The sequence below is a fragment of the Scyliorhinus torazame genome, chromosome 2 (genome assembly GCF_047496885.1).
Source record: "Scyliorhinus torazame isolate Kashiwa2021f chromosome 2, sScyTor2.1, whole genome shotgun sequence".
Taxonomy (NCBI): domain Eukaryota; kingdom Metazoa; phylum Chordata; class Chondrichthyes; order Carcharhiniformes; family Scyliorhinidae; genus Scyliorhinus; species Scyliorhinus torazame.
The window spans coordinates 370,138,122-370,162,065 of record NC_092708.1 but is presented as its reverse complement, the minus strand read 5'-3'; the positions used below and the strand labels follow the sequence as shown (position 1 = coordinate 370,162,065).

The 23,944-nt window shown below is 45.1% G+C and overlaps 1 pseudogene; it reads right to left on the bottom strand.

The window, feature by feature from the left end:
- Positions 1–171: 171 nt before the first annotated feature.
- On the bottom strand, positions 172–21,387 carry LOC140407640 (threonylcarbamoyl-AMP synthase-like; annotated as a pseudogene).
- Positions 21,388–23,944: the final 2,557 nt, after the last annotated feature.

The following is a 23,944-nucleotide window of genomic DNA, read 5'->3' as shown; positions in this document are numbered from 1 at the left end:
GACCAGCAGCACGGGTTCAATTCCTGTCCCGGCTGAGGTTATTCGGTTATTCATGAAGGCCCCGCCTTCTCAACATTGCCCCTCGCCTGAGGTGTGGTGATCCTCAGGTTAAATCATCACCAGTCAGCTCTCCCCCTCACAGGGAGAAAGCGGCCAAAGGCCATGGTGACTTTACCTACATTCAAGGTTCATCATGTTGCCAATAGATCCACCGTCAACAATAAGACCTGACAAAGGCTAAAGGTCCCAAATTTCCTGTGTGGTCAGCATGCTGGTTTGAGAGCTGTGATTGGCACGCATCAAAGCTAGAGGTTCATCATACATCTCTGCTAACCTCTGAATAAATGGATGCTTTGGGATACGCACTCTGACTAGACAGCGAAAGGGTTAAAATCTTCGTTCAGCTCATCTGACCGCTTGAAAACCAATGTTGCAGGTCTTGGCAGGAGATCTCATAATACCTGATCAGAAACAGTGACCTTAAAGTGCTTACCTTTGACATTTCTGACACAAATAGCTAAAGGCTTCTTCTCATTCCATCCTTTGATTTCATAAATCCTTCGGGTGGCTTCAGAATTCTGTGCAAGGCAGGTGATTCCATAGATTTGTGTCTGTAGGAACTGCCACTACCGACCACACTGGAGAACCTTTACAGTCTCTGTTAAGACTTCGTTCTAATCTTCTACTCCAGCCCGAGGCTGCGTCCTGACTGTCGGCCGGGCGCTGGCCTGGCTCCAGCTTCGGCTGCTGGCAGCCAATGCAGGCGGGCCTGAATCTGGTCTTAAGCCGCGCTGGGCCCCAGTGTCGCTAACCGCCCGCCGCTACTTGGCTACCAAAGGGTTAACAATTGGGTGCCAACCATGTGGCACACTCAAGCATTGTAATGCTGACTAATCTGGCACAATTGCCTCGTCAAGGAGCATTCAGGGACCTGATTGGACAACTGGCTTCTGCTTGTGGCAGACGAGGCACACCTGATGCATGTGAAGACTGAAATTAGCATGACAACTTCATCCTTAGATGGTACCCGCATTTCCCCCCCCCCCCCACTCCTCCCCAACCCCGCCACCGAGGGTTTCCAGGCCTCATGAAGCTGGAAAACACTTTGCCAGAACCCCTCACTTTTTAAAAATAAATTTAGAGTACCCAATTATTTTCTTCCCAATTAAGGGGCAATTTAGCGTGGCCAATCCACCTAACATGCACATCTTTGGGTTGTGGGGGTGAAACCCACGCAGACATGGGGAGAATGTGCAAACTCCACACGTACAGTGACCCAGGGCCAGGATTCGAACCCGGGTCCTTAGCGCCGCAGTTCCAGTGCTAACCATGCACCACGTGCTGCCCCCAGAACCCCCTCACTTGGCCCATGCAGCCTGGCATCTCATGGGATCTTATCATGAACCTCACAGTTGCCCTCCAGTGTTGACCCGATGGCTTCACCTCCTCCCACCCACTTTCGCAACTGTCACACTGGAAGGGCACTCTCTCAGCGGTTATATCACCGCAAACCCAGCAAAGGGGGATATGGGAAGCGCTGCCTGCAAACCCCTTTAAACCTAGAGACACACAAACATGAAGGGCCGCAAAGGCTTGTGAGCGACCCCATGGCCCGAGATGATAATACTGAACCCCCCCCCGACCGGCGCACTGGACCTGAGTTGAATTTATCTGGGTCTCCCGCATCCTCTTTGCTGTTCCCTATGTGACTGACACCTTGGGGAGTGATGGCGACCTGAGAGCTGACCTCCGAAATCCCTTTCGGAGGTGACGCCACCAGGTTCTCGCTTTTCGATAACTGTTGTAAATCGCGCGGCGCCCGATGAATTATCAGTGAAGGGTGAGGTCCTGGTGGGAGGGCTCGTTCGGGATATCAAAATGTACTTAAGCAAGGTTCCCACCTTCTGCGTCAGGATTCTCGTTACGCCACTGGGGAGAGCGAGATCGCGTTTTCAGATTCTCGACATATTTTACACCAACACCGCCATCCTCGCTGATGGCTAATGTGGGCTCAAAATCCCGTCCCAGGTCTTCCCTTTAAACATTCTGTTGTATGTTTTGACTATTTGTGATCATGTAAAGTGGGTGATATGGATTGGCAGCCTGCTTTTCACCTAGAAACAACAGAGGAACGGAAGTACAGCATTCAGACCCTAGAAGCAGTTTCTCCATTCAGTTTGATGATGGTTGATCTGCACCTCGACTCGCTCTGCCTATCTTTGTTCTGTGATCTTTTAATACTCTTGCCAACAACAAATCTATCAACCTCAGGTTTGAAATTTACAATTGACTCCCAGATTTTGGGGAGACAGTTCAATACTTCCACTCGGCTTCCTGAATGAGCTGGATCTAATGTTTAGGTTATATTTCCTTGCTCTGGACCACGCGCCAGATAAAGTAATTTATTTCTCTCTAATATGCCAACTTACTTAATCAACTTAAAGCACCAACATTTTTGCTGGCTCCCTTAATCCTGCACACTCACAGGGTCTACGGGCCTAGATCTGCATTATTTCAAAAAATGATTCTGAAAATAAAATTCGGCCCATTGGAATACATGAGTCACTTTTGTGTGTGTGTGTGTGTTGTTTTTGACAAGACAGGTGTTCATGACTTAAAGCAAGACCGATTTTCGCAAAACACAGCCAGCTGGATAGTGCAAAGAGATAAAATAGAGAAAACACGAGCCTTTTCCTGAATGGGGTTTGGACTAGTACTGCTCTGGTACAAAACAGAAAACCTCATAAAACTCGCCTTTATCTGTTGCGATACGAAAGGTAGGCCTGCGGTTTTCATCCTGTGACCCTTTACTGCAATGATAACAAAAATATATGTAAGCATTTTTTTTAATGCTGGGTATTTTGTGTCCCGTGATTAATTCAAATCATATTCAGAGCAACAGTGCACCCTTCTTGTTGGCCAATGTGAATTACTCAAAGAAAGACAAAGCCCAAAATCTTTCATGCATTTTTGCATATGATATTTTTCTCATGTAATTTCCTTGAAATGCAATGGAGTCCTAGCTTCATGGTCATGACTCACAACTCAACACTATACCCAACCATTGGCACTTTTAATTTATTTTTAATTTAAGAGATGGTGCATTTAAATGCTTTAACACAGCTGGCTGGGCACTTAAAGGGACCAACTTGCACTCGACCTGCATGAGAGCAATCGGGTAGCTGTGCAGATGAACAGTATGGAGCCAACATTGGCTGTGTCTTGTTTAGTTTCCGGAATTGAACAATTTCTTTGCATCTCGACAAGGACATGAATAAGTTGGGTATAGATGGATACGGCACTAGGAAGCGCTGAGGCTTTTGGTCAAGGATGGTATCATGACCAGTACAGGCTTGGAGGGCCGAAGGGCCTGTTCCTGTGCTGTATTGTACTTTGTTCTTCTTTGTTCTTTGTTCAATTCAGTTCAGCAGTAAGATGACTGGTCATTTGAAAAATGGCAAAAGGACATTAAAACGTCAAATTTGAAAGGAAAAGCTTGTTTATGCTTCTGATTAACACTGAGATATGAGGCACTTGTAAGGTTTTCAAAGACTTTGCATCAGCGTCAAAGAATATTTCTAAACTCACGCCTAGACCACATCGATTGCCCCACCCTGCTCCATCCTCTCAATTGCCACATCCAATCTAATGCCCCACCTAGCCTATTGCACCACCCGATATCCTGCCTCTGAATTAGTTTGGATCACAGCAAATATTCATGAAGAGCATATTGGCCATTTCCTATTGGATGGACCAATGATAGTTGACACACAGAAGACATTTGAATGTAGTTTTATTTTTCCCTTCTGTCTTTCTTTGAAAAGGTCCAATCTTATTCTAATCCCTGCTTAAGTTTCAGCTATCCCTTCTAATGAAGCACATTTTTTCTTCACATATGTTAACTGACCTCCAGCGTATTTTGAGCATTTTGTGTTTTGATTTTTTGCATGTCTGCAGGACCTTCCCGCATTCCTTCTATTATGCATAAGTCATAATTTATAAATTTAGAGTACCCAATTCATTTTTTCCAATTAAGGGGCAATAAAGCATGGCCAATCCACCTACCCTGCACATCTTTGGGTTGTGGGGGTGAAACCCATGCAAATACGGGGAGAATGTACAAACTCCATACGGACAGTGACACAGGGCTGGGATCGAACGTGAGACTTCAGTGCCGTGAGGCAGCAATGCTAACCACTGCGCTACCGTGCTGCCCATACATGGGAACCTGAATTGTAGCTCCAGTGTACAGGAGGTTGAGAGTAGTGAGGTCATGAGTAAGGTTTCAAGGTCACAGGAGGGTACAGGCAGGCAGGAAGGTGGTTTGAAGTGTGTCTACTTCAACGCCAGGAGCATCCGGAATAAGGTGGGTGAACTTGCAGCATGGGTTGGTACCTGGGACTTCGATGTTGTGACCATTTCGGAGACATGGATAGAGCAGGAACAGGAATGGTTGTTGCAGGTTCCGGGGTTTAGATGTTTCAGTAAGCTCAGGGAAGGTGATAAAAGAGGGGGAGGTGTGGCATTGTTAGTCAAAGACAGTATTACGGTGGCAGAATGGACGTTTGATGAGAACTCATAGATTATCATAGAATTTACAGTGCAGAAGGAGGCCATTCGGCCCATCGAGTCTGCACCGGCTCTTGGAAAGAGCACCCTACCCAAGGTCAACACCGCCACCCTATCCCCATAACCCAGTAACCCCAGCCAACACTAAGGGCAATTTTGGACACTAAGGGCAATTTATCATGGCCAATCCACCTAACCCACACATCTTTGGACTGTGGGAGGAAACCGGAGCACCCGGAGGAAACCCACGCACACACGGGGAGGATGTGCAGACTCCGCACAGACAGTGACCCAAGCCAGAATCGAACCTGGGACCCTGGAGCTGTGAAGCAATTGTGCTATCCACAAGGCTGTCGTCTACTGAGGTAGTATGGGCTGAGGTTAGAAACAGGAAGTTTTCTATAGGCCTCCGAAAAGTTCCAGAAATGTAGAGGAAAGGATAGCAAAGATGATTCTGGATAGGAGCGAAAATAACAGGGTAGTTGTTATGGGGGACTTTAACTTTCCAAATACTGACTGGAAACGCTATAATTTGAGTACTTTAGATGGGTCAGTTTTTGTCCAATGTGTGCAGGAGAGTTTCCTGACACAGTATGTAGATAGGCCAACAAGAGGCGAGGCCACTTTGGATTGGGTAATGAACCAGGCCAGGTGTTAGATTTGGAGATAGGTGAACACTTTAGTGATAGTGACCACAATTCGATTACGTTTACTTTAGCAATGGAAAGGGATAGGTATATACCGCAGGGCAAGAGTTATAGCTGGGGGAAAGGCAATTATGATGTGATTAGGCAAAACTTAGGATGCATAGGATGGGGAAAGAAACTGCAGGGGATGGGTACAATTGAAATGTGGAGCTTGTTCAAGGAATAGCTACTGCGTGTCCTTGATAAGTATGTACCTGTCAGGCAAGGAGGAAGTGGTTGAGCGAGGGAACCGTGGTTTACTAAAGTAGTTGAATCACTTGTCAAGAAGTAGAAGGAGGCTTATGTAAAGATGAGACGTGAAGGTTGAGTTAGGGCGCTTGAGAGCTACAAGTTAGCTAGGAAGGACCTAAAGAGAGAGCTACAAAGAGCCAGGAGGGGACATGAGAAGTCCTTGGCAGGTAGGATCAAGGAAAACCCTAAAGCTTTCTATAGGTATGTCAGGAATAAAAGAATGACTAGTGTAAGAGTAGGGCCAGTCAAGGACAGTAGTGGGAAGTTGTGCGTGGAGTCCGAGGAGATAGGAGAGGCGCTAAATGAATATTTTTCGCCAGTATTCACACAGGAAAAAGACAATGTTGTCGAGGAGAATACTGAGATACAGGCTACTCGACTAGACGGGATTGAGGTTCATAAGGAGGAGGTGTTAGCAATTCTGGAAAGTGTGAAAATAGATAAGTCCCCTGGGCCGGATGGGATTTATCCTAGGATTCTCTAGGAAGCTAGGGAGGAGATTGCTGAGCCTTTGGCTTTGAACTTTATGTCATCATTGTCTACAGGAATAGTGCCAGAAGACCGGAGGATAGCAAATGTTGTCTCCTTGTTCAAGAAGGAGAGTAGAGACAATCCCGATAACTATAGACCAGTGAGCCTTATTTCTGTTGTGGGCATAGTCTTGGAAAGAATTATAAGAGACAGGATTTATAATCATCGAGAAAAGAATGTTGCCTGGTATGGAGGGAAGATCTTATGAGGAAAGGCTGAGGGACTTGAGGCTGTTTTCGTTAGAGAGAAGAAGGTTAAGAAGTGACTTAATCGAGGCATACATGATGATCAGAGGATTGGATAGGGTGGACAGTGAGAGCCTTTTTCCTCGGATGGTGATGTCTAGCACGAGGGGGCATAGCTTTAAATTGAGGGGAGATAGATATAGGACAGATGTCAGAGGTAGGTTCTTTACTCAGAGAGTAGTAGGGGCGTAGAATGCCCTGCCTGCAACAGTAGTGGACTCGTCAACACTAAGGACATTCAAATGGTCATTGGGTAAACATATGGATGATAATGGAATAGTGTAGATGGGATTTAGATTGGTTTCACAGGTCAGTGCAACATCGAGGGCCGAAAGGCCTGTACTGCGCTGTAATTTTCGATGTTCTATGTTCATAAGTCATTAATATGGGGCCATTATACAGTGGTAACCTAAAGGGACCAGCTTGTCCTTGACCTACATGGGAGCATTTGGGTAGCTGTTCAGCTAAGCAGCTTGATGGTTGCACCTTGTTTAGTTTCCAGTATTGACCAACTCAGTTCAGCAGTTCAGTGAAAAAATTGCAAATGGACATTGTACTGGAGAGATCAATATTTCTGGATTATTCATCTTACCCAGTTTCAAGCTGAAGTATGCATTGAAATTGTTTTTTGTGTTTGTTTTTGTTTTGATAATTGACACTTAACATGAAGATGTACTAAAACAACTAAGTTTAAACTTGGTGAAAAAGCAAGTGCGGTCTGATACCACTAACCCAGGAACCCTCTCTACCTTTTACCAATGAAGGCATCAGGTCGAGAAAGACGCCAAGCCTCAGTATCATGCACACAATAAATAAACCCAATCAAGGTTTTCTCCTCATGTTGGTGTGTTTGTTCAGATGTCAGCGGGGACATCACCAAATTAATGAACTATCCTGTGATGTATCAGAGTAATTAAACGTTCGCAACTTCTGCAACATATGTGCTGATAGACACATCACTGCTGTCATGAGGTGTTGCGCAATCTCCAGCTGGGTTGGTAGCTGACCTCCGGATCAGTGATCGGAGTTGGGTTCCTGCTGTACTCTCCCAACAATGTTTCAGCCTAAATATCTAACACTTCCGTCCTTTCCTCCATGATATTGACTTCTGAGAACAATTATTCCAACAGATACCTTGGCCCAGTTTGGTACACATTTACACAGTAAATGCTTTTATTATAGATCAGAGTAAAATGAGAGTAATTTAAGATCACTCATGTTTTGATTTGTTTATTGTGGGTTTTTTTGTTTAAGGAACTCTTGGGTAATCTGTCTTATTTAATTTGCTGGTGGGTTTTGGTAATTTGGTAATAAAGTTTAGCTGGGTTGGTAAAATAATGATAGGTTGTGATGGTGCATTTTGGTGATTTTGTTGGAATATTTACAGGTTTACTACTACTAATAATAATAGTAACCTTTATTCGTGTCACAGGTAGGCTTACATTAACACTGCAATGAAGTTACTGCGAAATTCCCCTAGCCGCCACATTCCACCTGTTCGGGTACACAGGGGGAGAATTCAGAATGTCCAATTCGCCTAACAAGCATGTCTTTCAGGACCTGTGGGAGGAAACCGGAGCAGACGTGGGGAGAACGGGCAGTCTCCGCACAGACCATGGCCCAAGTAGGAATCGAACCTGGGACCCTGGTGCTGTGATGCGACAGTGCCAACCACTGTGCTACCGTGCCGCCATTCCTAAGAAAGGAAGACTTACATTTGTATCCATAGAATTATATTCATAAAGTCCCCACAGTGCAGAAGGAGGTCATTTGGCCCAGCGAGTGTGCACCAACCCTACCTCAGCCCACTCCCGACCTATTCCCATAACCCCACCTAACCTGCACCGGAGGCATGGGGAGAATGTGCAAAGTCCACACAGGCAGTAACCCAAGGCTGGAATCGAACCCGGGTCCCTGGCGGTATGAGGCAGCAGTGCTAACCACCTCTATGGTGCCTTTCACAGCCATCGGACATTGCAAAGTACTTTACAGCCATCAAATTACTTTTGAAATAATGTAGGACATGCGGAAGCCAATTTGTGCAAAGCAAGCTCCTACAAACAACAGTCTAATAATGACCAGCTAATCTAATGTAATGTTGCTCGTTGAGGGATAAATATTGTCAGGGCACCAGAGGTTTCCTTAAAATAGAGTCAAAAGATCTGTTACGTCAAACGGGAGTGGGGGAGGGGAAGGTCTTGGAAATTTATTAAAAACTCATAGAGTGTGAGGGAACCCAGATAGGGGAGGTAAAGCACAAGTGGGAAGATGAGCTGGGTAAGGAGCTAGAGGCGGGTTTGTGGGAGGATGCCCTGAGTAGAGTCAATACGTCCTCATCATGTGCCAGGCGCAGCCTGATACAATTCAAGGTGGTTCACCGGGCACACATGACAGTGGCCCGGATGAATAGGTTTTTCGGGGTGGAGGACAGGCGTGTGAGGTGTGCAGGAGGGCCCACATGTTTTGGGCATGTCTGAAGTTTAGGGGTTTCTGGCAGGGATGTGCCGATGTCAAGTCCATAGTGCTAAAAATTAGGCTGGCGCCGAGTCCAGAGTGTTAGACGTTTTAGTTGCTGTGATATGAAGAGTCTAAAGTTCTGTTCCTTTTTCGCAAACACACATTTATTTCCTTCCAACAGCCTTTGCACAAATCTCTCACTATGCATCACCTGACAGAGGCCACCTGAAGCCCCTTTCCATAGCAGTGTCAATTAATGGATACTTAACATAAATGAGACAACTAATTGCAATGTCTCTGAACCCATTACTTAACAGTCTCCCCTTCCTTGGAGAAAACAAAATAATTAGGTGAAAACAAAATTATAAGAAACTCAAAAACACACACATGATTTCCCCCCTTTTTTCTTTTGGACGAGAAAGAAAAAAAAAACAGTCACAGAAACAAGCGCCCTTCATTAACAATATCCAAAAGTTTCTGTGAACTCACCCCTCTTTTCATAAAACAGTTTGACAGTTGATAGCTCCTGCCGACCCATTTAATTTTTGTTATTTCCCCTCTGTCCAACATCTGCTTCAAACTTGCGATGCATATCCGTAACCTCTTTTCATTGACACTTTTTGTAGAGTGCACATTTTCCCACAGGAATTTATTGTCAATGTGACAGTCAATAGATATATTACCCAAATCCCCTAATCCCAAAATTTCTGTCAATATCATACTTATATAAAAGGCCATATCCACCACCTCTACAAGGCTTAACGCCTCAGCAGCCAAAGTGCTTTTTACCACTCTCCTTATTTTCTTTGTTTCCCACACAAGCGGGCAACATTTACCATTGTTCCCCAAAAGGAATTATAAAACCTCCTGCGCTTGAAACCCCATCACATAAATTTGCGTAGGACGCATCACTATAAACTATGAGTTTCAAGTGCATAAGGTCACCTAAAACCGGGAACTTCAAAACACACTCCTGCATTTTTAGTTTGGCCAACGCTTTATTTGCTCTTATTATGTTTTCCACTTTGGGATCATTCATTTTTGTACTCAACTCTAAGACATCAAAACTCACGTCCGGTCTAGTCTGTCTATCTAACCAGTTCAGTTGCCCAATTAAACTTTGCAGTTGCTCTTTTTCTATCTTTGAAACCATTGCGTCTTTTTGTGAAACTCAGCCACGACTAATTGCTATTCGGCTGATGCTTTCCAAATAAGATTGCTGACGTAAAGTTGCCCCTAACTTAGTCTGTCCAATTTCCAGTCCAATATATTTAAATGCACCGGAAGCCTGACTTCCAACCCTGAATTCTTTCCTCAAACCAGAGATTACAATAGCTTCAAAATCACTAGTCCCACCCCACAAAAAAATCATCGACATGCATCATAAAAATGCCAGAAAGATTTCCTTTATAGTGCCAGTAAAACATTGCAGGATCTGCTTTCAACTGGCAACAGCCTAACTTTAACAAAACTGACCTGACCGAAAAATACCAGACTCGAGATGCAGCATTTTATCCATATACACATTTGTTCAACTTCCAGAGTACCCCTTCTGTGTTAGCTGCTTCTTTAGGAGGACGGAGAAAAATGTCTCTCTGGAGCTGATGCCCCTGCAAAAAGGCAGCTTTTATATCTATAGATTTGCATTCCCATGCCTTTGTGGCTAATAGAGCCAAGAAGATCTTTAAAATAACCTTTCCTGCTGTAGGTGAATCTACCCTTAAATCCTGATCTTCTAAGTTTTCTTCAAATCCCCTTGCCACAAGCCTGGCCTTTCCCTTATAAGTTCCATCCGGAAGAACCTTTTCCGTGCAAATCCATCTGTGGGATAGAGCTCTTTGTCCCCTTCCGGTACTTCCGTGTATACCCCAAATTCACTCCAACTATGCAATTCTTGCTCTTTAGCTTCTTTGATAACTTTTTCATCTAATTTATTTGAAGCCACCAAAACCTCACGTTCATGTGGGCTTCTACTCCTATTAGTATTTGTAGTCTTACTCATGTTCCGAGATCTTGATAAACTACGTCCCCTCTCCCGCTGGTATCTCGTTCTGTACTGCTACTGCTTGATCTTTCTCTTCTGCTGTGGGATGTCCTTTCAATAGTTCTCGACCTTTTCCTGCGGAGATGTTCACTATCCGATGTACTATCTGAACTGGCACTGCGCTTCTGTGCCCTCCATTTTTGAACTTTGTTTTCCCAATCCATTGTCTTGACTCCTTCCCCTGAATGCTGTACATTCAACCAATGTTTATACTTTCCAGTGGCCTTCCCTGCTCTACTAATAACAGTTGCATCCTTCCATTGACTAGACCCTTCAGGCAAGTATGTCACTTTTGTACTATCTTTTGGCAGATGCCCTTTCGGAAAAATAGTCTGCTCTAATTCATCAGAAGTGTTGTGTTCCTCCACAGAAACCCTGTCTATATCAGTTGATTGGTCCTCATAGTTCTGTAACACATGCGTACCAGATAACTCTGGTTCCTCGTCATGTCTGTCTACTGTCTAAATTTGAAAATTTGTAATCTGTACCCATTATCCTTGATGAATGTACCCTAACAGTTTCATTACCATGTTGCAAAATAATTGTTTTGCCATCTATGCCTATGATCTTCCCTGGGCCTTTCCATTCATTAGAATTGTCTCTCTTATAGCATACCATGCCTCCTTGCTGATAAACGGCATCTGATGGCCGTACGTTATGTCTTAAAGCTCTGCGAATTCTTTCAGAGACTTCTGCTTCCAAAAAAACGTTTCTACTGCTATGTAATGCATTTAAATGTTCAGCAAAACCAGAGCTAATTGTAGTCCCCTAACCAAGCTGGAGGCTGGTCATCCAAAATGGACGGAATTTTAGGATTTCTACCAAACACTAATTAATAAGGACTTTAGCCCTCAACCATTTGCAATGAATTCTTTGCATGTACTGCCCCTGCTAAAGCTGAATTTAGCCTGCAATTTGGTCGATCTGGCAAAATTTTCCGAAGCATGTCATCGATGACAGCATGATTTCTTTCACAGACAACATTACTAAATGGGCTTTCTGCAGCCGTATTCATAACTCTGATATTCATGTTTTCACACATAGCCCTAAACTCATCATTAGCAAATTCTCCCCCATTGTCCGTAAGGAATTTTGCCGGTGGACCCATTCCCGTCCTTATCCATTTTTCCACGATTTGATCCAGAATTACTCTCTTTTCTTTACTTCGTACAATCGTTGATTGACTAAATCTGGTTGCTAAATCTACAAAATGCAAAATAAATATAATATTTGCTTTATCCCAGATCTTAAGGTCCATGGCCACAATGTTGTTAAAATCCCTGGCCAAAGGTAGGGTTACTATCGGTCATGCTGTTGTCCTTCTGTACTTCCTACAAACTTCACAGCGGTCACTAACCTGTTCTATCAGTTTAGTATAGTCGTCATCCCTTACCCCTGCATCCTTTAATAAATATTTCAGCCTCCGAGGAGACGGATGTGCAAATTGCCTATGCAGTTTTAATACCACAAGCTTTTTATCAGCTAAAGTCCAATTTTCAACTGCCATTAACACATCCTTAACCACTCTACTTGAAATATTATTTGTCAGTAATGGAATACAATAGTGTCCCGACTGTGTAAATTGTAAATCCACCGTCTTTCCAAAAACTGTTGCCTTATCCTGTTCCATATCCAGTTTCATGTGTGCTTTCTTCATCGACGGTCTGCTCAGAAGCAAAGGTATCTCACTTGATACAACAACCGTGCTAATGAAATGATTCACTCCGGCAATATTGCAAGGGATCACCAATCTTTTCAGCGACTTCAGAGTATTATCATCCCCAATCCTGAAACTTGTGGAACTTTCAAATTCCTTAACCTTGTTACGATTTTCAGCATTCAAAGAGTCCAGGTAACATTTTAACCAGTCAATTCCACACACAGTAGATGTGCAGCCACTGTCCAATACAGCACAGTTGAAGGATTCTGCAACCAACACCCTCATTACCGGCGTAAAACTGCTTGTCCATAGGACAATGTCTTCTTTCTGGTCACTATCTTTTTCCTCTTCTGACTCTTCCGTGTCATGTGTCGCTTCAAACACTCGATCATAACGAGTTGGACAGTTGAAAGCATAATGGTATTGAGAGTCACATCAAAAACATCGATTTATCATGCCCCATGCATTTCTGGGGTTCATCTTCCTGTTGTAGGTTCTAACTGGGTTTCTCTCTTCATAATTTCCTTGTCTCGGTCTCCTTCTAAAGTCTTGAGCCCTGTTCGTAGCCATACGATTTTGCCATCCTGTTAGTAATGTATCTTCCATATTCAGCTTTATTGCAGGCTGACCTATTTGGGTCATCAGAGCCATCGGAATCAAATGTTTCCCCAGAAACTTTTGTAAAGCTTTTGTCATCTGTTCGAATAAGGTATCCTTATCAGTAAACTGAATTCCTGTCAAAACCAGGAGCCTATCCATGTTGCTCACTCTAGCACATTCAAGTAATTTAAAGGCCAACACCTGTGGAAATTCCAGGTTGTGTTTCTGCAGTCTTTTATATAGTCTGCCAAATTCCATTATATAGTCTTCCATGGAGATATCCTCCATTTTCCGGAACTTATCAAAATCCGACCACACTTCATACGCACTTAACAAGTCATCTTTCTTATAAATCTTATCCATATAATGTAATAAAGTCTCCAGACCTTCTTCTGAGTCTAACTCTTCCAATTCCAGCTCAGAAAGCACTTTGTTTCGGATTTTACTGCCATATGTTAAAGAAAGAGCCAATGCCATACCTTGTTTTCTCTTTCCCAAAGCAGTTACCTTAGTCTACATAACTACTGCACTTCTCCATTGGTCGTACGATTCCCTTTCAGAAAATAAGGGAGGATAGTCATATCCAGCCATCTTTATCCTCGGTTCAGCCTTATATCCCTTTTTTTTTCTCAATCTCACCTTGGTTTGATCTGGAAAAGTTGTATCTTTCAACCCTTCACATTTACACAGCAACCATCCTCTGCTACCAATTGTTAGATGTTTTAGTTGCTGTGATATGAAGAGTCTAAAGTTCTATTCCTTTTTCACAAACACACATTTATTTCCTTCCAACAGTCTTTGCACAAATCTCTCACTATACATCACCTGACAGAGGCCACCTGAAGCCCCTTTACATATTAGTGTCAATTAATGGATACTTAACATAAATGAGACAACTAATTGCAGTGTCTCTTCACCCATTACTTAACACAGAGGTGGTGATATTTGGAGTGTCGGATGATCCGGGAGTCCAGGGGGCGAGAGAGGCTGACGTTTTGGCCTTTGCCTCCTTTGTAGCCTGGAGAGAGATCCTATTATCGTGGAAGGACTCAGAGCCCCCAAAATCAGTATGGGTTAGTGACATGGCTGGGTTTCTCAGTCTTTAGAAAATTAAGTTCGCCCTAAGAGGATCAATGTTAGGGTTCGTCCGGAGGTGCCAGCAGTTTATTCTTCGGGGAAAACAAAACTGTTAGCAGATACAATAAGGGGGGGGGGTGGGTAGGGAATGATGGGGGTAGGGGGAGTTAGTCTAGTTTAGTTTAGATGGGCTCAGAGAGAGGAGATGGAGGGACTTGGGAATTGTGTGTATAAGCTATGTTGGCGGAGTATGATTGTTGGTTGGGGGGGTGTTATGTACTGATTATGTTTACATTTGTGTTTGTATCTTTTGTTGTTATAATATCATAAATGCCTTAATAAAATGTTTGTTAAAAAGAAAGATCTGTTACGTCCACCAAAGCGGCAGATGGGAGCTTACATCGCACCCAAAGATTGGACTCCCTCAGTTACTGCCCTGGAGTGTCAGCCTAGACTTTTATACTCCGTCAGTGGAGGTAGGATTTCATCCCATAAACATCAGGCTTAGCGGCAAGTGAGCTGTCTACTGAGCTATTGCAACAGAGGCATTAGAGTATTTTAGTGAATTCCGGGATGTATTTTATTTATTTTTCAAATAAATTTAGAGATCCCAATTATTATTTTCCAATTAAGGGTCAATTTAGTGTGGTCAATCCACCTAACCTGCACATTTTTGGGTTATGGGCGTGAGACCCACATAGGCACGGGGAGAATGTGGAAACTCCACACAGACAGTTACCCGGGGCCGGGATCAGCCCTGGATCCTTGATGCTGTGAGGCAGCAGTGCTAACCACTGCACCGCCATGCCTCCCAGGGGGTGTATTTTAGAGAGTTTGCTGCTGGCCTTTCAGTGAGATAGCAGGAAGAGCAAGATGAGGTTGTTAGCGTATTTTGGTGAGTTTGCTGGACTGTCTTATTGAGTTGGCTGGAATATTTTGACAAACTTGTTAGTCCATTTTGATCATTTTTGTTGAAACATCTGTCACTTTTCCAGTTTTCTGGCTTATTTCAAAATAGAAATAGACTCAACAAAGTTGAAATGAGGGAATTTTACTTAGACAATCAGACCGACTGATTATCAATCACCCACCATCTTACACTTGATCAGTCAAAGGAATGAGAAATGAAGGATCAACGAGTGACTTTTCACCTCGCTTCTACCTTTGTCTCTGAGGAAGCACAGCGTCCCTTTGATAACCTTTGAACCTTAAGCAGCCCTCAGACAAAGAAGGGGGACAGGGATAGATGTGACTGTCTTAGTCAGCTGCGCCCCCTAGCCCTCCCCACAGAGGTCCGACTGAAGGATGTTGGAAGACAGATAGATGCGGCCAACTAGCGACCAAAGAACGTGGGTGGCGGTTTTACTGTCGTGAGTTGTGGCCTTTTCAAAAGAAAACATATTTTCTTTGCAGCATCGAAACCGAGATGTTCCTCTTAAATAATTGCAAGAGATACGCGGAGCGTGGCTGGTGTGTGATTCTTTTTGTACCTATCCTCTGGGTTTTTTTTTGCAGAACTTTGAAAAGCAACATATGTAGGTCAGCTGAAAGTCAACCCATCTCTTTCAAGAAACAAAAGAAAAAGAAATATGTGATCTGTTTCCTGTAAATGTTTGCGGACTTACAGACCTGAACATTGTTTCAGAAAACCGGAGTAACACCTTGTTATTCCTTTTTACGACTTTTTACACTTCAGTATCGCCTGACGCCTATCTTTAATTTAATATTGGGGATGCCAATGATTTGATTCTGTCCCCCAGTTACGGCAAACGCTAAAAGTACCAATTAAGTTAAGACTTTACAGGGGTTTCAGCCCAATGTCGGTCAGTTAGCAGCAAGTCCTAGAAAGGAACCTTCCTTATTTTATGCAATGAACAAAGGAACATCCCACAACTGCATCACTATGTAGTGTTTTATGAATGAAGCCTTTAGCGATCAACACACTAAAACACACCCACAATCTTGTGAGGCCTTGCTTAAGACCTCCAATCACAAGGTCCTCACATTGCTTGAACTGAGTGGCATATCTAATGGATTCCCTACCAGGCCAAACAGGGAAAATGAAGGCAGATAGCCGTTCTCTTTTATTGCGTTTTGGAATAGATCTGGGTGAAGGACTAAGTAGTGCATCATCAAGACTGAGAAGGATAGGACAGAAAATGAGATGAATCGAGTATCAATTTCCACTTTGCCTATTAATTAGGCCATCAATGGGTCCTTTCCAGACCCTAAAGCGTGTTCAACATGGCAGCAGGTCTGCTCTTGAGGTACTGAGCAGGAGAATCGCAAGATCTTGTTAATACTTTTTGGCTACTGGTTTTGCCAAAGAGGGTAGTGGGGTCAGTGACTGTCTTTGGAGGCAAATCAAATTTTAGCTTTGTACAAATCCATGTGTTTAATTGCAGGTGTTTTGGGCTTTGAAACCAGTAAGTATATAGGCATAAAGTGGGTTAGAACTGGTATCACGTAGCAAGAGCTCAAAATGTGATAATAGAGTTCGGTGCAGATATTTGTAGCTTGCACATTAAGGCTGGGATCAGATTCATGTTCAGTATTTGAATGTACAGATAAAGGTATTTGGAATAGATTCACCACACAGTAATTTAGAGGATAGCTTGCGAGTTATTTTTTTGCAGCTTTGCCTTTCTTTCAAACTTAGATTTCACAGGTGTAGGCTGGACTGCAAAGCCCTGTGTATTTCCCATGGTGCCAAACATAGTCTTCAGTCAGTGAAAGAGGGAAAATGAATAGGGAAAGAAGTGAAGCAGCCCTGCCCCATGTCGATTTGGTAATCTGCTGCGCATGCATTGTGAGCTTTGGGTATATCTTTTTTTTAATATCTTCATTCAAATTTTCATTATTTTTACATTTTTACAAAGAAAAAACACAAACCCAACACAAACCCTGCACCCCCCCCCCCCCCCCACAAACTGCACCCACCAACCCCTCGATGGCAACCAGATCCCCAAAGTGTAAGATAAACACACTCCATCTCTTGTAGAACTCCTCATCTGCCCCCCTCAGAGCAAATTTCACCTTCTCCAAATAAAGGAACTCTGTTAGATCCCGCAGCCATGCCGAGGCACAGGGGAAAGGAGCTGACTTCGCCCCAAGAGTTTCTGCCTGCGAGTGACCAACGAGGAGAAGGCTAAAACATCTGTCCCTACACCCGTTTGCAACTCCCGCAGGTCTGACACCTCAAAAATGGCCTCCACGGGATCAGGCTCCAAATCTACGTGTAGGACCTCTGCCACGGTGCTAAAAAATGACCCCCCAAATTTCCAACTTCGGGCAGGACCAGAACATATGAACATGATTGGCTGGGCCCCTCCCACACAGTTCACAGCTATCCGCCACCACATCATCCACCGGCTCATCCTCGCCTCCGTTACGTGCGCCCTGTGCATCACTTTTAATGGAATCAACCCGAGCCTCGCGCACAAGGTTGAGGCATTAACCCTCCGCAGCCACCTCACACCACAATCCCTCCCACAATGCCATCCCCAGCTCCTCCTCCCACTTGGTCTTAATCCCTTAAATGGCACCTTATCCTCATCATGATCCTACCATAAATCTCTGAAATGACCCCACCCTCAAGCCCCATCACTGACAGCACCTCCTCCAGCAAAGAAGAGGACGGTGCCACCGGAAGGTTCGTGAAGTTCCGCACCTGCATGTATCTGAATCCCTCCTCACACTGGAGCCCAAGCTTCACCCCAAACTCCTCCAAGCTTGCGAACTGCCCCACCAAAAACAAATCCTTCATCTCCTTCATCCCCCCCCCCCCCCGCCCCCCGCCGCCGCCCCCCCTTCCGGATCTTTGCATCCATTCTCCCTGGCTCAAATCCATGGTTCCCTCTTATTGGCATCTCCCTCGAGCCTGCCCTCAACTTAAAGTGCTGCAGTAATTGCCTCAAAATCTTCATCGTGGCTAAGAACCCCTTACAGCAACCCGCCTCCACCCGCACCCATAAGGCCTCATCTCCCTACTCCAACCCCACACCTTCTGCTTTGGGTACATCATTGAGTTATTTAAAACTCAAAGCTGTTCGGCCATTAATGCTGCAAACATGATGCATTACGCTATTCATTGTGGCTCAGTGTGCCCCACCCTTGCCTCTGAATCAGACGCTGTGGGTGTGTACTACCAGCCGTGTCCCACTAGAATCGGAGCGAGACGTGGCTGGTAGATCTCGGGAGAGGCCTCCTCTGGCACACTGGCAGTGCCACCTGGACAATCTGGCAGTGCCACCCAGGTGCCAGTCTGGCACTGCCAGACTCACAAGGGCACTGCCATGGTGCCAGGATGGCTGTGCCAAGGTTCTAAGCTGGCATTGTGCCCATGATGGGGATTGGGTCCAGGGATGCCCTGCCAGTATGCGTTGGTGGGAGGGGAGGACTCAAGTGCCCCCAACAGGCGAGTTTGGTGAGATCATGACCTGTGGATTAAAGGGCCCCTCCAGAGACAAGAAAACATATTCCACCTGGCCCCACTTCAGTGCTGCACTGTGGGAGGCGCTTCCGTTCGGATGAGATATTGAACCTCCCATGCGGATGTTAACGATCCCCTGACATTATTTGAGGAAGAACAGCAGGGAGCTCGAGTGTTGTTCATTCTTCGATCAACATCACTAAACAGATTATCTGGTCATTATCACATTGCAGTTTGTAAGGCTTGGCTACAAGTGCAAATTACCGGCTGTGGTTCCTATCCGACAACAGTGACTACACTTCAACCTGACTTTAACTTGGTTTTGTAAGACTTCTTACTTCACTTCACAAGTACTTCATTCCTTGTAGAGCCTTTTGGGGATGTACTCAGATTGTGAAAGTTGCTACATTGCTGTGACTCAGTCTTCTTTTCTCATGAAGGCACCTTCCTACTTGCCACAATCTAAGAAATGTTTGCAAGTCTTTTTGACGTTAATTTGGAGAATATTTGGGCAGACTCCATTCCTGGAGCAGCCAAAAGCAATTAACTGCATACCTATTCCACCTCTGAGGCGCTGCAAAGGAAAGTGTATCATACTTTCACCTTGCAACACAAATCTTCACAATCTTCACATAGTTCTGTTAGGTTTTAGACCATTAAACAGAATCCAATAACTTTAGCAGCAAGGCACTATCACTGGTGAGCCGAACGATGGCATTACTGTACAAGTTAAAAAGCTGGCAAATAAGTTACCACACCAAGTTGAGAAGACCTCTTTTAAAATGAGTTAAAGAGCAATTTACCTCATACTCAGGGCCACAACCATGGAAAGGTGAATTCCACGTTCGAATGATTTTGGTGGAAAGTACTACTCACTCTTAAGTGAGGCATATACATATCGTTTAAAATCTAACCTTCGCCAGCTAGGCACCTTTCAACTTTCTCTTTTTTTCCTGTTTTTAAGTTTGTTTCTCAGTCCATGCGGAGTGATATTGGTGGGCGGTCGGGGGAGGGGGAGGGGGGATTGAATTGTTTCTGTTGTTAACTTCGTAGAAAGAAATGTTAGTGTGAGCAGAAAATGCAATTTCCTGTTTTAAATTTATAGTGGTTGCTGTTGAGATTATTTTTCCTGATTCTCTGCCAATCTGCTCTTTGGATAGGAGGGCAGAGGCACTTGTTGTTGGGCAATGCCACTCTTATGATGATGCTTTTCCCCCAGCAGATACCTGTGTTGACAGCAGGAGCGCTGTACCCGCAGCACTAATGCCGTTCAATAAGACAACTGGAGAACATTTCGCTGGCATCCAATGGGACCTGAGATCCAACTTTATGTAGGCCTCAGAAATGGAGGCTGGGGACACAGGGGAACATGGGTCACCTTTAGTTAGCTCTCTAACAGAGATGAGCAAAAGTCAGGTGCAGTAAGTAGAGGATAGTGTTGTTCAAAGGTTGTGAGTTTCTTCTCAATTGAAATTTCACTTGTCACAGTAAAAATGTACCTTCACTTCCATGAGCTGTGTGAGAGTGAGCTAGGGAGACAAACTTGGACAAATCTAAAAATGTCTTCACCTCAATTTGGCTCCAGCAAGCATCATGTTAGATTCCCCACTCCGCAAAGAGTTCAGGGAGATAGTGGAGTGTCCCTGTGCTCAACTATCCCTGACTACCTTGTACTCACATGTACAAAAGTGTAGACGCAGTGATCTGTCCAACCCTATAATGAAAGGACCAGTAGCTGACTCAGAAATCTCACAGGCCCCAATACTTTTAGGTTTTGCTGGTGGGTCTGAGAGTGGATGAGAACTCCCAATTTAGATTTGGAGTGAAAATGTTGTGTTCCAAAGATATAATTATAATAATAATCGCTTATTGTCACACATGGGCTTCAATTAATTTACTGTGAAAAGCCCCTAGTTGCCACATTCCGGCACCTGTTCGGGGAGGCCGGTACGGGAATTGAACCCACACTGGCCTTGTTCGGCATTACAAGCCAGCTGTTTAGCCCACTGTGCTAAATCAGCCCCATCAGTGCATGACTTTGATCTTTTAAATAGGGTTCTGTCTCTTTGGGTTAGGGACTTGACATGGGGCTTAAAAAACAGATCCAATCAAATAATGCGGGAGGCAGAGAGGAAACAGTTCAGGACGAACCCAATTGATCTGACATACGGCTCAATGCTTGCACGTACCACTTGTGTATATGAGGTGGTTCACCATTGACTACCGGTGGGAACTTCCAGTCCCGCTGATATCTACACTGTTTTGCATGGTTCATCTGTCGCGTTGCCGGGAAACCAGCCGGGGGGGGGGGGGGGGGGGGGGGGGGGGGGGGGTCACCTTCGACAGGACTAGACGATCCTGCTGGTGGGAAGAACTGGAAAACCATGCCCTTGGTCAACGAGTCATGTTTAAGGAAAGCAGAAGGGAATGTCAGAAAGGGTAAAGGACTCAGGAAGGGAATTCCAGCACTTTAGGGCTTTGGCAGCTGGAGGCTTGGCTGCTAATAGTAGAGCAAAATAAATCGAAAATGAGCAAAAGCCATATTGAGTGCACAGTTCTCGGGTGCCTTGACCAGGCTCCAGAGTTAGGGAGGTTGGAGGGATTTGAATGTCAAGAATAAGAAATTTAAACTATAAGTATTGCTGGACGGGGTGTCAATGGAGGTCAGTGGGGCGATGAGAAATATGTACAGATAAATGTGCTGGCTGTAAATTTGACAGGCTGTCAATTTACATTGTTAAACCCCTTCATAGCAGAAAACTGTGTTCTGGAATCCTATCTATTTACATATGCAAGTGCAGGTTCTTGGAAATTGCAAGTTCAAGTCTTCCCATGTTTACTCCATTGCACCATTTACATGATATCACTGTTTACATCACTGTGCTGTTTATATGACTGCTTACATCATTGCACTGATTATATTGGTGCATCATTCACATCATACACTGTTAAAACAGTGTGCTGTTTACATGGCTGAGCCATGGATAACACTTCACTGTTTACATCACTCATTGATCACCTAATTCACTGAAGCTCTAGTAGTTGCCTTATTTCAGCACATGTCCCGCCTCTCTTCACCACTGTCGGCATATCGCTGGAAAAGTCCAAACCTAGGGAGGAACTGGAATAGGCCAGTTCGCCCCATGGGGCCTTATCCACTATTCAGTTGGACCATGGGGGATCTGCCTGTTAACTCTACATACCCGCCTTTGCCCCAGATCCTAGCTGTCAAAAATCTCTCAATCTTGATTCACAATTAATCTGGCATAAAGAAACCCAATTAATCTTTGTTTTTTCAATAAATGTTTTATTGAGGTATTTCTTTGGCATTTCAACAACAACAAAATCAACAATAAACATAACAAGAAAAATATAAACATGGTGCAAATTCCACCTCCCTCTCCCACAGGTCTTGCCATTACTTACCTCCCTAACCTACGCTAACCGATCCCCCTCCCACCCTACCTCCCCCGCTTTCTGCTGACGATTAGTTCTCTGCGAGCAAGTCGACGAATGGTTGCCACCTCCGGGCGAGCCCCAGCAGAGACCCTCCCATGGCGAACTTAATTTTCTGCAGGCAGAGGAAGCCAGCCATGTCCTAAAGCCAGGTCTCCGATTTCAGGGGCTTTGAGTCCCTCCAAGCTAGTAATATGCGCCTCTGTGCTACCAGGGAAGCATAGGCCAGAACATCCGCCTCTCTCTCTCCCTGGATTCCCGGATCTTGCGACACCCCAAAAATCGCCACCTCCGGACTCATTGCCACCCTCATATTTAATACTGTGTACATGGTGTCGGCAAACCCCTGCCTAAATCCCCTCAGTTTTGGACATGCCCAGAACATATGGACATGATTCGCTGCCCCCCCCCCCCCCCCCCCCCCGTGTATTTCGCACACCTGTCCTCCACCCCAAAGAATCTGCTCATCCGGGCCACTTTCATGTGGGCCCAGTGAACAACCTTAAATTGGATCAGGCTGAGCCAGGCACATGTTGCGGTAGTATTGACCCTTCCGAACGCGATCGCCCAGAGGCCCTCCTCTATCTCTCCCCCAGCTCCTCCTCCCACTTTCGCTTCAGCTCCTCGGTTTGCGTCTCCTCTGAACTCATAAGCTCTTTATATATGTCCAAGACGCTCCCCTCCCCTATCCATCCTCTAGAAACCACCCTATCCTGAATCCCCCTTAGTGGCAGGAGTGGGAAGGTTGGTACCTGCTTCCGCAAAAAGTCCCGGGCCTGTAAATATCGGAATTCATCCCCCCAGCCAATGAAAACTTCTCCTCCAGCGCCTTCATACTCAGGAAGCTACCTTCCAAGAACAAGTCCCCCATCCTCTCAATCCCCACTCTCCGCCAAATTCGCCCGTCCATCCTCCCCGGGGCAAACCGATGGTTGTCGCAGATGGGAACCACACCAATGCCCATCTGCTCCCACATGTCGCCCCCACTGCCCCCAGACTCTCAGGGCCGCCACCACCATTGGACTGGTGGAGTACCACACCGGCGGGAACGGCAGGGGTGCCGTCACCAATGCCCCTAAATTTGTGCCTTACATGAAGCTGCCTCCATGCGCACCCACGCCGGCTCACCCCCCACCAGCCACCTCCTAACCATGGATATGTTAGCCGCCCAGTAGTAATTACTGAAATTCGGCAGTGCCAGCCCACCATCCCCCTGACTCCGCTCGGGCATTGCCCTCTTCACCCACGGGGGCTTGCCCCCCCAAACAAAGCCTACGATAATCTTATTGATCCGCTTAAAAAAGGACCACGGGAAGCACTGGAAAACAAAGAGAAACCTTGGGAGGACCATCATTTTTACTGACTGCACCCTACCCGCCAGAGACAACGGGAGCGCATCCCATCTCCGGAAATCCTCCTTCATCTGGTCCACCAACCGGGCCAAGTTCAATTTGTGTAGCCTATCCCAATCCACAAAAGTCCACAAAAAAATCCATGAGTCCACAAAAGATCAGCCATGATCTCATTGAATGGCGGAGCAGGCTCGAGGAGCCAGATGGCCTACTCCTGCTCCTAGTACTTATGTTCTTAATCCCTCGCCACCTGAATACCCAAGTACCTAAAACTGTCCCCTACCACTCTAAATGGCAGTTCCCCCAGTCGCCTCTCCTGACCTCTCGCCTGAACCACAAACAACTCGCTCTTCCCCATATTAAGCTTGTACCCCGAAAACCGGCCGAATTCCCCTAAGAGTCCCATAATTTCCCCCATCCCCTCCATTGGGTGAAAACCAATTAATCTGGCATTAATTGCCATTTGCGAAGGAGGCTTCCAAACTTCTACCACTTTGTATGTTAGTGTTTCTTAATTTTACTCCTGAAAGGTCTGGCTCTGTTTTACTTATCCCTAGTACTAGAGTCCTGCCCAACGGAACTA